This window comes from Nesoenas mayeri (genome assembly GCF_963082525.1).
Source record: "Nesoenas mayeri genome assembly, chromosome: 4".
Taxonomy (NCBI): domain Eukaryota; kingdom Metazoa; phylum Chordata; class Aves; order Columbiformes; family Columbidae; genus Nesoenas; species Nesoenas mayeri.
Window position 1 is genome coordinate 37,973,876 of NC_137540.1, and position 15,346 is coordinate 37,989,221.

Below are 15,346 nucleotides of genomic sequence, written 5' to 3' on the forward strand. Positions count from 1 at the left end.
GGTTTACTTGGAAACAAAGCTATGTGTGTTCAAAGCAGCAGTGAGGCACAGTTCAGCCAAATCTATTATCCCAGGAATTTAAGAGTCTTCCTGTAGGAATCTACTCCTGTAGAGGGCTACTGATGTGGACATCTATCACTAAATGGATTTCCTCCAACAGAAGCAGAACTATTGAGTTAATAGGTCTAATCCAATTTTATTTCTAGTAGGATAGTTTCCTGAACCAGGCAATCTAAGTACAAGATTTTTTCAGTTATGTTTTCTTGTAATTTAGGGGTATTGTGCTTCTCTTCTCTAACTTTTCACCTTAAATCTTTCTCTGCATATGTACAAAATACAGCATACAGGTAAGGAAGATAAAATGTATACATTCAAATGGGTACCCTTGGAGGCAATAGGTGAAAAGAAAAAAACAACTTTGGTCCAATACATAGTCTAACAGCAAGTTATTTTAATCAATGGCTTCTTAGTTAGAAATCCCCTTCTGATGCTTTACATTTTTAAATATGAAAGAAGAATCACTTAATAGACATGCTTGCCACCAAGACAAGCCCTACACACATTGTTTTGCCATTAGTAACTTCTGTCACGTCTTTCATATTTACTTATAGTTATACACACTAACTTTTAATCTTCCATTTCAGAACCCTGTTTTCATGGGGCTGTTTCCTAACATATAGAGCAATTCACATGCTGCTGTCACCAGATGTTAGGGTGACAATCAATACAAATAATGAAACTATTTGTATTCACTAAGTGTTGACTGATGACATTAACATTTCATCTAGTACACATGGCTTGCTTTCCTCCCCCAACAGATAATGGGGTGAGGGAGGTGGAAAATAGTGGCTCTGAGTCATTTCAGCTTAGGCTAGAATGAGTCAGGAGGCAAGCAACTCAGTATCATTCCTTTTCTCTAGGGTCTGAAGTTGGGTGAATTGATCATATTTTTATTATCTGGTCTTTAGAGGCAGAGAATTGCTTGGCTACAATTGACTGACTGGCAAGACTCCTTTAGGATCAGGGTAATCCATTTTTGTGTTTTAACATCTTGAGAGGCAGTAGTTCTCATTTATCAAATAAACCACTCTCAAATAATAACTTTTGTAGTCATTACTGCTGTGAGACTCCCTAAAGCTAAGGATTTAGTGTATGGTTTAGGGTGAAAAATCCAATTATTTCACAGCTTCTGTAAAACATTTTTTCTTGTGGTTTTTCTGAGCACCCTAGCAACCACAAAACCTTAAAAGGAACACAAGCTGGGTTTAGCATACATCTTAGAAGCAGCCCTAAAGTATAACATTGACTTTGGACTTGTGTTCATATTTAAGGCTCTTCCCTCAGACCTGCCATGATGTTTCCACTCCATACAGCTTCTAGTGCAGCAGCACAGTAGACTTCTGGCTAGTAACACAGAACCCAGCATGTTCTCACTGTGCCATTCCTAGCTAATAGCTTCAGTGCCTACAGCAGTGTAGCATTAGCACAGTCTGTTCCCAAATAAGTTAGCTCTCTGTCTATAAGTATGACTAATTCAGCTTCAGCACTGTGCTGACACAGCTCTACTGTTTCCATTTCTGGAACCAGTCAAATGTGATGCTTACCTGGCATTGCTACACTGTGACATTGCACAACATAGGTAGCACTGACAATATATCCAACTCTGGTTTAGGTGATCCCATTTCACATTCATCTTGATATTATGAGCTACCATAAACATGTGCCACTGCAGTGAAATACATCTAAATCCTTCCTCCATGATTATAGCATATTTAAAGACAACCACCCTAAGGCAGGTTTACACCCAGTATTAGGAAACAACCCCCTTTTCATCAGGATGGTGATGGGAGAAGGTGGAGCCTGGCATCCCCACTCAATACACACCTGCTGACATCTTAAGCTTGCCACCCCTTTCTCATCAGGGTTGAATCCGCCCTTAGTCCAGTAACCTACTTACTACAGACTCCTTTGGGAAGCTGCAAATACAGTATGTATAAAAGGCCAGGCCTTCACACCACAAGAAGAGATTGACAGCTTCAAGGACCAAACAGATTTCTTACATAACTTCAGTTACAATGTTTTGTACAGATATGCAAAATATATAAGCAATTTAGACAGCTGGAGTATCAACACTGAAATATAAAAAGAGGTTAATAGCCCCAAAAGATAGTGAATGCTTCTTTTACAGTAGGATTTTGTCTTTAGCATTATCACTGTTGTCTGTTGCTATCTTGTGAAGTTAAGCTTTATCTTTGTTGGGATGTACTACTTTTCACAAATGACAAATGCCCACAGTTTCTAGGGATATTCACAAGTACACTGAAATTGTATTTCAGCACCCACCCATGGCACTACACCAACTTTGTAAGCCACCAACTTAATTACCAACACATTACAAGCTTCAAGCATTTTTCTGATAACTTACTGACAAAAAATACATAGGCTTTGACTTTGTTTTAAAAGTTGATGTGGGACCCTTCCTAAGGATGACTGAGTTAACGGTTATTAGTACCAGCTAGCCAAGATGGCTTTAAAAAACAAATGCCTCCCTTCAAGCCCCCTCCCTGCCCCAAAATCCAACAACAAGAATAACCACAGAGTCCCCAACCAACCCAAATAAATACTACCACACAAAAAGCCAAGATCATAAAGAGTCTCATCCAGGTGTTACACAGATACAAGTCTCCACATACAAAGAGATCGGTTCTCCAGTTTAGAAGCCAACTACTGAGTTAAGTTTATCATCAACTCCACCCTTTGCAGCAAACATCAAAAGATTTAGAATCCCCAAGTTGGACTGGTCAAGAGTTACAAGGCAGCCTCTCTCTTCACTTCTTATTCTGCATTTCTACTGATAAAACTATTTCATAATTAGCCTTTTCTAATTTTTTAAGTATTTTCCAAGCTTAATAACACAATATAAAAAAATAGTCCCAGTGCACAAGACCTCTATGTTAAATTGAGAACAAAGTTGCTACAGTTTAGCCAAGTAACCTGGTTGTTAGTGCTCAGCTCCCTCACAGTTTAAGTATTGTTTTTCACATACTTCATAGGCAAGTTAGACCAGCAGTTTATCTCAACATAACCTAGCTAGTACTTCTCTTTACCAATCAGCACTTGTTGCTTTCTTAGCAGGAGGATAAATATACCAGCTATTGTTAGACAAGCTCCTTATTCTTCTACTACTCTCAAAGCAAATGGGAATAAAACCTCTTGTCAAGTTACAAATCCCAACAGTTTAAAAGAACAAACACTAAATGAAAACTCTTACCATTGCAGGACAAAAAAAAATCCAAAGTACTTCCAAAATCTGTGACTCTGTGGGAAAAGCTGTATGACTTCCTAACAAGCCAGAATAAAGCTGCTATGCCTTGTTCTCTTATGTAGATGTGCTCTTACCAAGGTATTAGCATTGGTTGATGGGTTGCAGGACCTCAGCTGTACCTGCTCTCTGGCCATTTAACCCCTGCATTTCTGGTTCCAGTTTTCAGCAGATATAACTGGAAAAAGAAGGTTTACAATTTTGGATTGTTTAGGAGGATGTAGCTTAAGAAACTTGTAGTGCACCCCAAAACACAGTATAACTCACTATAGCTGTTTTTTTCCTGCATGATTTCCATATTTTTCTCTTACTTGTTACAGTTTTTTTACTCCCTCTCCTTTATGTGGATCATCAGAAGAAATAACAGGTGTAAAATTTCCCCTGAAAAAGAAAAGGAGGAAGCTAGGCAGGGACCTCATCACAGAAAAAATGCTCATTAATATGGCAGTTGCAAGTCTTTGTTTTTGTGAAAGTGTCAAGACTCACTTGAAATAATAGAAATACTTATTATGTTGATTCTATAACTCAAATAATTCTGTGTAACTAGGGGGAACTAATTAAGCAAAAGGAAAGTACTGAAAAGCAGCAAATGTTGCAAGTAGGGCTTGTGGAAACTCTTGTTGAACTACCACTAGTTGTACTTTCACTATAATTGGACCATGATCCATTAATAGTAAAGAAATAAATCTTGGATATTACAAATAAATTCTAAAACCCACTTCTTTTTAATGCAAACTGTTCAAAGTCGTATTGTCTTCAGAGTGTCCATCTACATACTTAAGCACCTAAATAGACCATTTAAGCATTACTGATTTCTTCAAATTGGTATCTGTTAGAGGCTCAGTTTCTATCATTGATCATGTATAAAGCCCTCACGGTGTTAACACAGCCTACAGCATGGAATTTAAGCTGAAACATCAAACATCCTAAAATCCTTTTTTGCTGGAGAAGTTTGGATTTCTGATACCTTCTGCAAGGTTCTGGGAACTCTGAATTGTAGGTTCAACACACCTTTCAAGATTGGACCTCTAAGAGCAAACTCATCGCATTATGGGTTTTGCAACACAATTCATAGTTCCAGCAACATAATGTACAAGGAAGGGGTGTCCTCTGGAATGGTAAACTGTATAGTGTGATTCATGACCAGTGACTTCAAAAATTCATGGCAAAATGTGAACTACAAAAGTATGCATAAATCTGTTGTGGACATTGGACAGAAAGTTGTTAAAGGCTTTGAGCAATCAAAGAAGTTAAGTAGAGGGGCTTAAGTACACATAAGCAAGACATGATTCCAAGGGTATTACCGCCACATCCAGAAATATATTCAGTTATGTGGATATTCCAGGGCCAATGTTCAAGTCCATACAATGTCATAAGAAAACCCAGAAAGATGCATTGAACAATATTTACTGTTATGGGCCAAATTCTGATGAAAACATCCATTGGGATGGTAACGGGGAATCCAAAGGAAAGTGATAGGGCTGAGAATACTGGAGTGTTATTTCCTAAGTTAAAAACAATGAGAACATAGAAATTTAGACTTGCAGTTCAGATTGGAGTTGGAAGTAGAGCAAAGTCTTTCTCATCTTCCTCTTTAAAGCTTTCAGAACATTCCCATCCTCTAGTCCCCACCCTTGCCCTGAGATTGTCCTGATGGCTGGGAGCTTGGTGGTAGCTGGTGCAGCCCAGCACTGCGGTCTGCAGAGTGATTCTTGAACAGTAAGAAAATTCAGAATCTGTGGAATGGACACTCCATGGAAAGCTTGCCATCTACATGAAGTTTCTTCCCAGTATTTCTTTGAATTGAGCCCCACAGAGCAGGCAAGGACTCCTGTGCAAAGCAGGCTTCATACTCAGTCAGTTACGTGAGCACTGAACATGGCTAGAGATGTAACAAAATTATGTAAAATTTCATTTAACGTTGTAACAACCCATTGTTTAACTTTGCTGTTGTCTTCTCTCATATTCACCATTAATATGTTAGTTTTGCTTTGTGATATGACATATCTTTTTCCTTCTGTCCACTCCACCCCCTCAAAGGTATATTTTCACAACACTTATCTTGGCAATCTATGTAAGACATTTTTGAATTTACATATTCTTTGGGGCTGAAAAAAATACACAGATATTATGGTGTGTATATATACTTGAAAACAGCTATAAAGCACAACAATAGATGGTCACTGTCTTCATCCTGCAGTTGACTACACACTCATCATATTAGCAGCTATGTGTATAGTATGATATTGATAATCAAGTGGGCTTTGTAGTAGGAGATAAAATCCAAAATGTCCACAAATTGGAGAGTTTTGTTGTGAGAGAAGTATTAAAATCATTAAAGAAATACTTTTTTTCTTTTTTAACCACATGTCTGCTAAGGGTAATAAGGAGGCAAGCAGTTACATTTCTATAAATCAGAAAGAGCATTAACCTATTATGGTTTCAACTTTTTTAAAACAAATGGAATACTGTATGATTTGGCAGCTTTTCTAATAATAGTACTTATCAGCCATTCTTAAATCAGTCTATTATCACAAGATTAATTAGCGTCATCATTTTATTCTTCATTAATTAAATAAGGAATTTGTAGCTAATTGCTAACTCCTTGCATTTCTCAGAAATCCTTCCCCAAGATGATTTGCTTCTCTCTGCCTGTATGATATCGCCTCTAATGGGATGCAGCACAGCTGTTGAATGACTCCACATGCTTTTTGGAAAATGCAGGTAAATGACATGGTATCTTGCCCTTCTTACATGCATGTAGTCAATGTGTGTAATCTTATTTCCATGTGATTTATTGATTTCCTATTCAGTCCTGACAGCAGCTTTACATTTCGCTGAACTGTTTCAGGAGTTAAAAGTGGAACACACTTTTCCGGAGCCTTAATCCAGTGGAGAATACAACATGTGGCTGAAGAAGCTGGTAATGCCTTGTGAGTATCCTGTCACAATAAACAGAATGAGATGTAAAGCCAAAGTTCATTGCATCTAGCTTTGAACTGAATTGTATCCTATTGCTTTAAATTAATGGCTTTACTTGGGGTCCATCATGAGCAAAGAAAGTTGTCATGGAAACCTTGATGGGATAATTACTATCCAGGCAGAGAGCAATAGGGCCCTGGAGACTGTGTAATCAGGTGCCCATTTATTCTGGAAGACTTGGGCTTCTGTCTAGTAAAGGAGTATGGAATTGGTTGGTTAAAGGAAAGCTGCTCTAGTAGGATCCAATAATGAGACATAAACATTTTTCCTTGTGTATCAAAGATAGTTACTGCATGACACTTTCATTTATTCACTGGTAAAAATATTCTAAAGCTATTTAGAGGAGTTCAAGTGTGGAAGCTAAAGAAGGGTTTGTTCCGGAAGAAAGTTTTGCTCCAAGTTCTCCTCCCTTCTGCATTGTCTACACTCTTGCTGTAATTATCACAATTGTGTTCTTTCCTGTTAGCTTGGGTGTCTCTGTATTACACTGCATTGCACAGTGTACGCATAACCAAAGTGCCAGTTGCACCACTTGAGATAAATATCATCCTGTACAAAAAGAATATGCGTAATTAGTCTTGTTTAATTTGAGTATTTCACAGTGTAAGTGCAAAGGGCTAAAACAGTCATGCAATTGTAGTAGGAAATGTTTAAAAAGTACTCTAAGTACTTTTGTGAAATAGATGATTGGAAAGCCTATTGAGTCCTCTGAGTCATACTATTCTGGTTATCCAGGAATCTGGAATTCAAGCTGCACGTGTATCATTGATGTAGCTTTTGGAGCAGTTTCCTAAATTGATCATGTTTTTATGTAGTTACCATAACACAAAGGAGATGGGAACTGAAAAGAAATGTCTAGATTGTTTGCTAACTCGATACTAGGATTATGAATCTCTCCAGTGTCATTGTTTGCCCTTTAAAGGTATATAAAGTAACCATTCAGAACTGTCCATTTATTTACACCGGCACCATGTTGGAGACAGTTGTGTCTTAGATTGTAGACATCACTTGTAGGATGGTTAAAAATAAAATTGCGATTGAAACTGTCTCCTTCTGAGTTTCAAAACTGTCATGAAAGCAATCTGTTCACACAGTACTGCTATACATCAGGGCTGGATGCAGGCAGGATGTGAATAAGGGTGCTATTGAACAGCACAACGCATCCTCTGTCATATGACATGGAGAGCACATCAATCTATGCAGAGCAAATGGGGTCGAGCAGGAGCTGTAGCTTTTCTATGTGCCCCTGGGTAAATCTGTCCTTCTTCTAGAAGTAAAAATACTAGAACTGTAGGTATATAGAGGCTTTCAAAAAGATGGATTCCCCTTTTTGGTTTGCAGAGCTAATTCTTATTATGTAATTTTGGTCAAATATCTGCATGCATTGGGTGCATCAGTGGATCCGATCAAGTGCTTGGTGGTCTGTGAGATTCTCTAAATATAATTAGTTTAAGCAGATATTAACTTAGTGAAAAAATTATGTGTGAACAGAAAATACTGGAGTGGAGGATAAATTTTGCACAGGTGCTGGGGAAAAGTGAGGAGAGGGTCTGTGTTTACTTTCCCAAATAATTTTTCTGCTGTAGGAAACCAGTCCAAGAAACAACCTGTGTGAAGGTTGGGTGTAAGGTACCCCTATAACTACAAACTCAACCAGATTGTCTGTCTTTCGAGGACAGAGGTCTGTGTATGGGTGTGTTTGTCTCCCTGAAGAGCACAGGTAGTCTAACCAGGTTTCTAAAGTATTTGTTGGATCCCTGTGTATTTACAGAATCAAATGGAAATTTAAGACCACCTACAGATGGATTGGATTCCTGCTGTTCGGCCTTCAACTCAGGATCAATGTAGAGCCTGTTTTGTGCTCTCCATATTCAAATACATGCCCTTTGGAGGACAAAATCGTTAGAGTTTGTGAGGTGATACCTTATTGCTCTCATCAGAGCCTTATAAATAGCAGTTCAATACAGTTTTTAGTCCTGAATATTAAAGGGTTGAGTGTTAGAATGGATGGTTGTATCAAGTTAAAAAACTATTTAAAGCCTGCTTTGTTATCTGAGTGAGCTAAAAGCGGGTATATATCCTATATAAATTGTGGTAACAGCCCAGCAGTGAGACAAATGTCTCCCAAGACAGATACAGCTAGTGAATGATTTTAACTGCAGTGTAATTGACTAATGTGAGCAGTGTAGCAGTTCACAGTAATATAATGACTGAAACACTACCATAGAATCCAATACTGCTGTTTCTACTACAAATTCTGCACTGCTTTGCACATCTAAAGAAGAGTCTGTCCTTTTGGAATGTTGTTAATCTATCTGTATTCACTTTTGTGTTTTTCACCTTCAAAAATTATTTAAAAAAATACTAGGGATATTCTTATTCTTTGTTTTCCAGAAAGGCGCCGCTTGCAAAGGTGACCCGAGACAATTTAATATCTATTTGCAAACTGAGTAAGAATTATTTTTTTCTAAGTGTTCAGACAGACTGAAGAAAATATGTAATTTGCGTGTATGTCTTAAACATTTCAGTTGTGACACTTCTGGATAAACCGGGTCAAGACAATTTGGATGATAAGCAGGAACTGCTTAAAATGTTCTTCACACTGTTAAATCCTAGACTGTAGCCTGTCAGTTTATTGCAAGAAGTCAGTTGCTGCCTGGTAGAGATGAGGATTTTCTTTTACTTACATTATCTTTACAGTGTTTTCAACAAAAAAATATGATGGTCAGGGAATGCAAAAATTATTCTCATAAGTAGTTGTCCATTTGTCCAAAAGGTTTATGTGCTTGTGTTTTCTATCAATATTTGTGTAGAGGGAAGCCTTTTGTTTACTTGTGTCTGGCAAGACTTGATTGGATTTGTAATAATAATAGAAAAAAAAAATCACTTGGGTCCTTGCTGGAATATCGTAACTAAATAGCATTTGGATAAATCCTTATTTTATTTGGGGTTAGCCAACATTTTTAACTCACTGTTGTGGTTTCTGGTGAACAGTACTCTAGAAAGAGATGTCCTGTTGGCTCATGGAATTAGATACAGGAATGACAAAGCTCTGCAGGAGTATTGTGACATGGAGGAACATGTCTTAAGGAGAGAAAGTGTACTTCATATTTGTTAAACTCCCTATCAGTAGCGAAGGTAACTACAGAAAGCTGTGACTTTGTTCAGTTTTGAAATATGATATGCTGTCATATTTGAAATATTATATTCATCTCATATAGGCCAGCTCTTACTAAACTACACTCATGCTATTAGATCAGCTCTGAATTATGATGTACAGGAGAAAGATTCTGCCATTATCCATATCCACAAAACGCATTGCTAACATTTTATTCTTTCTGCAGTAGTAACTTAAGGGTGGCCCCTGAATTAGATATTGATGATGGAATTTGCTAGCGATGTAGCTATAGGCTTTGACATTTTGGTATCTGAGGCATTAGTATTCTGAGATTTAGTCAAGATCTAGGGCATTGATGAATATTCATAAATTATTAACCTAAATACTTCCCCAAAAGTAGAATAGTGGGAGGAAAGAGATGCTTCTATTGCAGCTTGTACTATTCTGTGCTAGTTCTTACTGCTTTCAAATTGTAGAAATAAATGATGCCTCTAGTCCCAGTGAAAATCAGCTTGCTTGGCTGTCTTGTATGCTAGCAGTCAGATCATCTTTTGATGGATGGAAGTTGATGGACTGTTGCAACACCCTTCGTGCATACCAGTTGAGAAATAAATGTTATGCAAGGTTAAAAGTATGATGAAAATAATGTGCTGTTATAATATCAGAAGGTGAAATTACACTTTTTAAATTAACTTTGTATGACCTAGAGCTTCTTGTCTTCCTCTTTTCCTTTCAGTCCCTTTTGTACTTGATTACCTTCACAGTGTCAAGATCTATATGCAAATGTTCCTTTTGGTCTGCAAACCAGATCTGTGGCTACCAGCATACGAAATAAATTATTTGATGAGTCTGAATGCCTTTGGATCCCTGATCTGTATCATGCAATAATACATAGAAAAGAAATTTTATATTTCTGAGTGAGAAGTGCCAATATAGTGATCCAAAATATTGTGATAGCACCTATCATAAACACTGGTTCTCCTTAATTTCCCATTATTAGGAAATGCTCCCTAAGCCGGAAGTTTAGGTTAAACACATTTAGGTTTCTAGTGCTGAGGGCGGGGAGTATGGTGTGACTCCCCTCCAGACCATGTGCTTAAGTGTCTTCCTCTTTGAAAAAAATACACACAAAAGTAATATTGGATATGCTGATGTGGAACCAGGCACATGTGCCTGTACCCAAGAGATAACAGATGCTCTCAGATCCCACAATACAAACAGAACCACAAAGGCCAGATCAGATTTAGATTCATAAAAAATATATTCTGCATCTGGAGATGCATTTTCTTCAAATAACTGATTTTTTAAAATTTTCATAAATAGAGGTTAAACTGAAATAATTTTATTTGTAAAAAATATTCTTGCAATACATGAAAATTAGACTAACTCCATTTGCCTTTTCATTCCCTCTTTCCTGCTGTTGAAAAGGAGGTATTATTTTCATCAGTAAAGATTGTAAAAGATGCTGGTGAAGCCTTGTAAATGACCTTTGAATTTACAAAGACAATGTTTCGATTCTATTGTCATGCTAGACTGTTACTGTAGATTTTTGAAGTCATCTACCTTTCTGTGTAGTGAACCGAGCATGTGCTGTTTTTCTTGAACTTTTCCCCCTTTCATGCTACTAAGTGGCAAAAAGGAAAGCTAATGCTGTGGACATTTCCAAATGCCTATTTTGGAGTGTTCACTTCATGAATTCTGTCTTCCAACTCAGTTCAGATTGCAGGCTAGAAAGATTCTGCCTTAGCACCAAACTGAATTATTCCTTTCCAAGTGAGAGGTACTATGCTTTGTGTCTTCAGGGACTGACAAGGGAGAAGGGAAAGAGAAAGAAAAGTTTGTTAAGAAATTTAAGTTCTTGCCATAAAACCAGAAATGTCAATCCTGATCTTTTCCCTACAATTGCAACACAACTTCTCCATGCTGTAGAAGGACGTTATTCAAGCAGCTTCAGTATGTGACTCTCTCTCATGTCTTCAAAAGCCTCTGCTCATGTGAATCTGTAGGTCTTTATAACCAGTCTCCTTAAATAGTAGCTTCCTGCATTAAATACTCTCGGGCTTACATATGCACTGTATCCTGCCCAGGGGCAACAAGGGGCAAATTATTAAATTCCATTAAAAAGCTGAAGTTATTTTTCAGTTTTTCTTGAGTGGAAAATCTGACTTATCCAATTAACATTTTGAAGATAGTTATGTTTTAAAGAGAGAGCCTTTTTAATAACAATGCAATGAAAAGCATTTTAAACTGTTCTGTGAAAGACTGATCTGCTTAAGCAGCTGTAAAATACTTCCTGCAGTACTGCAATAATAGGTGACCTGGTTTGTGTCCCCTTCTTTTTGTTTATTTTTCTTGAAATGTATTTTCTTAAAAACTCTGCCACCAGTTTTCCAATCCATTTTTGCTAAGATCTCTTCAGAAGCCACACTTCCTGTCTTCCCCTGCTCTCATAGTCTGATATTTTTCTCTCTGTTAATAAAGCTTCAGTATGTCTTTCTTATCCATCAGCAAGATGACAACTTTTAAATAAAGAAATTATTTTGCTGATGTTGAATATACACAGATATAATTCTAACTATAACCGATCTGCCAGAGTGTTACAATAGTCAGGATAGAATTTCTGATTTAATTTCACTTCAAATAAGACCAGTGCTGAGATGGGCTATACTAACATAGACTCTCAAGGACTCATAAATAGTGTTCCAGAGAATTTTAACACAAATACATTTGATCTAAAATAACCACTTTCTCTCCTTCAATAAGGTGCTGAGTTTGAAAGTAGATGAACGTGATTTATCTTGTTTATAATACACAAAGTAATGTGCTAATAGAACAACATTTTGCTTTGTGATGGAGATTTACATGTAATTTGTTTTTCTTTCTCATAACTATTCATTTGCAGCATTATAGGACTGGAATGGCATTTTGTTTTAGGTAATGATTGACTTTATAGCTTTCTAGATGATCAAATGCCTTTCATTTAAAGAATTTAAACTTTGTCGTGGGTATTTTGCTTGTTTTTCCTGACTTTCAATATTCAATGTTTTTTAATTTTTCTGTGTTGTTTCATTATGCTTATAAACATATAATCTTCTTCATAAAGTCACTTTGCGTTATATAAAAGTAGAAGACTCCTGCTTATTACAAACTTCTGAAGGCTTTCCAGTTAACATAGAACAAGATGAATATTGGGAAAGGAAGAATAAAATAACAAGCTTTTTTATCGAAAATAGTTTCAAAAATCCTTTATTAAATTTCTTCCAATTTGTTTAAACTTTTACAAGTTATATAATAAATAATTATTATCTAAATTAACACATACATATGTCTCACACAGCAGCTTTCCTGTGTGGTAGGGTATATATATATATGACCCTGTTACCTGTGGACATAGATGTTTGTTATAAGTATATTCTTCATCGTAATCTGTCTGTGTTTATGCTTTGTGACATTTATATTACATAGGCATAGGTACTGTTTTCTAAATTACTGAAATGTTGCAAAACTTTTAAAGCTTCAAAGAGCTGATCTTCCATAGAATCTTTGCTTCTCCCAGTTACTATTAAGGTAAATCAGTTATTTGCATGAAGACAAATATGAGATTGGTAGAGCTTGAAAGCAGTGCTGCAGGTTTGCTGCTCTACTATTTTGTTTTATATCAGCTATTTTGAAGCCTTTGACATAGTTAGTCATAGTCTTTATTACCAAAGAGAGAACATACAAAGTGACTTAGATGATAGCAGATGCTATTTTGCTTTTTCCAAACAAGTATGGACTCCTAAGCAATGCCTGTATCTTCCACTCCTGCCACAAATGGGAGCTGTTCCTGTATTTTCATTTTGTGTGACTTAGCTATAGAAAACAGTAACTGATTAAATGTAAGTGGGCTTATCAAACAAAGTGATTTGAAATAGTCTCAGACTTCTGGAAGGGGTAAAACCCAAGTGTTAAATGTTAACTAGTGAGAAGTTGAGCAAAATGTTTTTTACTCCATATACTCCCTTAATTGTTCAGAGAAGTGAAGTTGTAGGACCAACATGTGTCTTAATGGCTACACCTATTATGATACCAGTCGTAGTCTATAATTTCTTCTATAAGGTGTAAGCATACACATATGTGGGTTTAAATGTTGGATAGTAACAGATGAATATAGAAAAGAGGACTGAAAATACCCCTGGGTCACTAAGTGTAACCTCCAGCTGTTTTCAGAAACCATAACATAGAACATATTAGACTCCCTTTCATGAACGGCTTAAGATGCATTTGAAAGTGACTCATATTTCTGACATGTACTACTCTTGTTAGTATGCTCTTCTAAAAACTCATTTAACGATTAAACTAGAAGCCTGTTCCTGATTTTGGCCTAAGTTTATTCGTGACCAGTATGAATCCATTTGTTCTTGTGCCAGTATTGCTTAGCCTAGATTAATCTTCTCCTTGCTTGTGTTCTGGCTTCTAATGTGCTATCATAATTGACTTAATTTTCTTTTTCCCAGGATAAGCAGGCCAGCTTCTTTAGATCATCCCTTAGAAGACATGGAATCTCTCTGTTTCTCTGATTATCTTGGAAGACTTATCTGAACCTGAGGCAGTTTGAATGTATGTTTTTTTCAACATAGATGATTGGAAGCATAGACTGCATTTGTGCTCCAACATCAAAAATGCTTTATACAATGGCATTTATACTTCCTTTTCTTTGCTGGAAATAGTTTTCCTGATGCATCAGAGGATTTCAGTTGCCTTTTCCACAGCTGTATCAAATGAGTGTCTTGGGTATCCTGAGATGGCCATCCTTTTCCTATCTTGCTTCCATTTGTCTGTGCTTCATAGGACCCCTCAAAGTGTGTAACACTAATTTGCTGTGTTAATATTTCATCCAATTTCTATTGCTTCATTCTTCAAGGTCTTATACTTCTTTGTGTATGATATTCTGGTCCTCACCCAGACTTGTGCTGCTTCCCAGTTTTAAACATTAGCAAACATTAATTAGTACATGTATTTTTTGTGTCCAGGTCACCAATGAAAATATTAAGATAAGACTCACCCTAAAATGGATCCTTGAAGACCTCCTTTAAGAATTGTGCCCCATTCAAGTAGTTCCACTTTTGGTACACAATCATTGTGTTTGATTTAGCCTGCTTCTTGCCTTCATTACATTTCTTGTTCTCATTTCCTCCATCATGTCTAACTTATATTCCATGCAGAGTAAGTCAATGTCTGAAAGTCATTGTGTTCCTTTGGGGGTGGATGCTTATCTTTTCAATACCTTTCTGAAATCCAGATGTAATCTTTTCCATTTCCATTGGTTTTATGTAAAATAATATAAGATTTTTATGGAGAAAAAAATAAATATCTAAATAACCTTTCAATAGAGACTAGGGAGGCAGATAATAGGTCCTTTTCTCTCTGTGTGTATTTATCAGTGTGAACATATGGGTACAGAGAAGGATGAAGGCAGACTTGACTGGTAGAGTTGTTGGGATGTTACTTGGGCTCTAAGCTTCTAGCAGCCCCAGTCACGTGTCTGTGCAGCTGCCTTCATCACTGTTGGATTTATATAGCATCTACACCTTGTTTTCTCAACATCATTCTTTAGGAAAATCATTCTGCTTACATGGCTTTAAGTTATTGAAAATAGGGTAATTTCTCTCTTGGAATCTGTCTTCTTTCCAAACATTTATGTGGGGTCACCCAGAGCCTTAAAAATAGTTTATTTTAGTGTAGTGTAAGAAATGTTTTAATATTACTTTGTTTCTCCATCTGTGATATGCTGTCTTAGCTCCTTGATACTCAAGCTCAGTCATGCATATAGGTTTCTTAGTTTCCCTTCATATAATATGGGACTGTCAACAAGCGAAGGTGCCAACTGTGGTTGGCCTGATCTCAGAAGAATGTTCACAATTAGACAGTAATATCGTTTTATG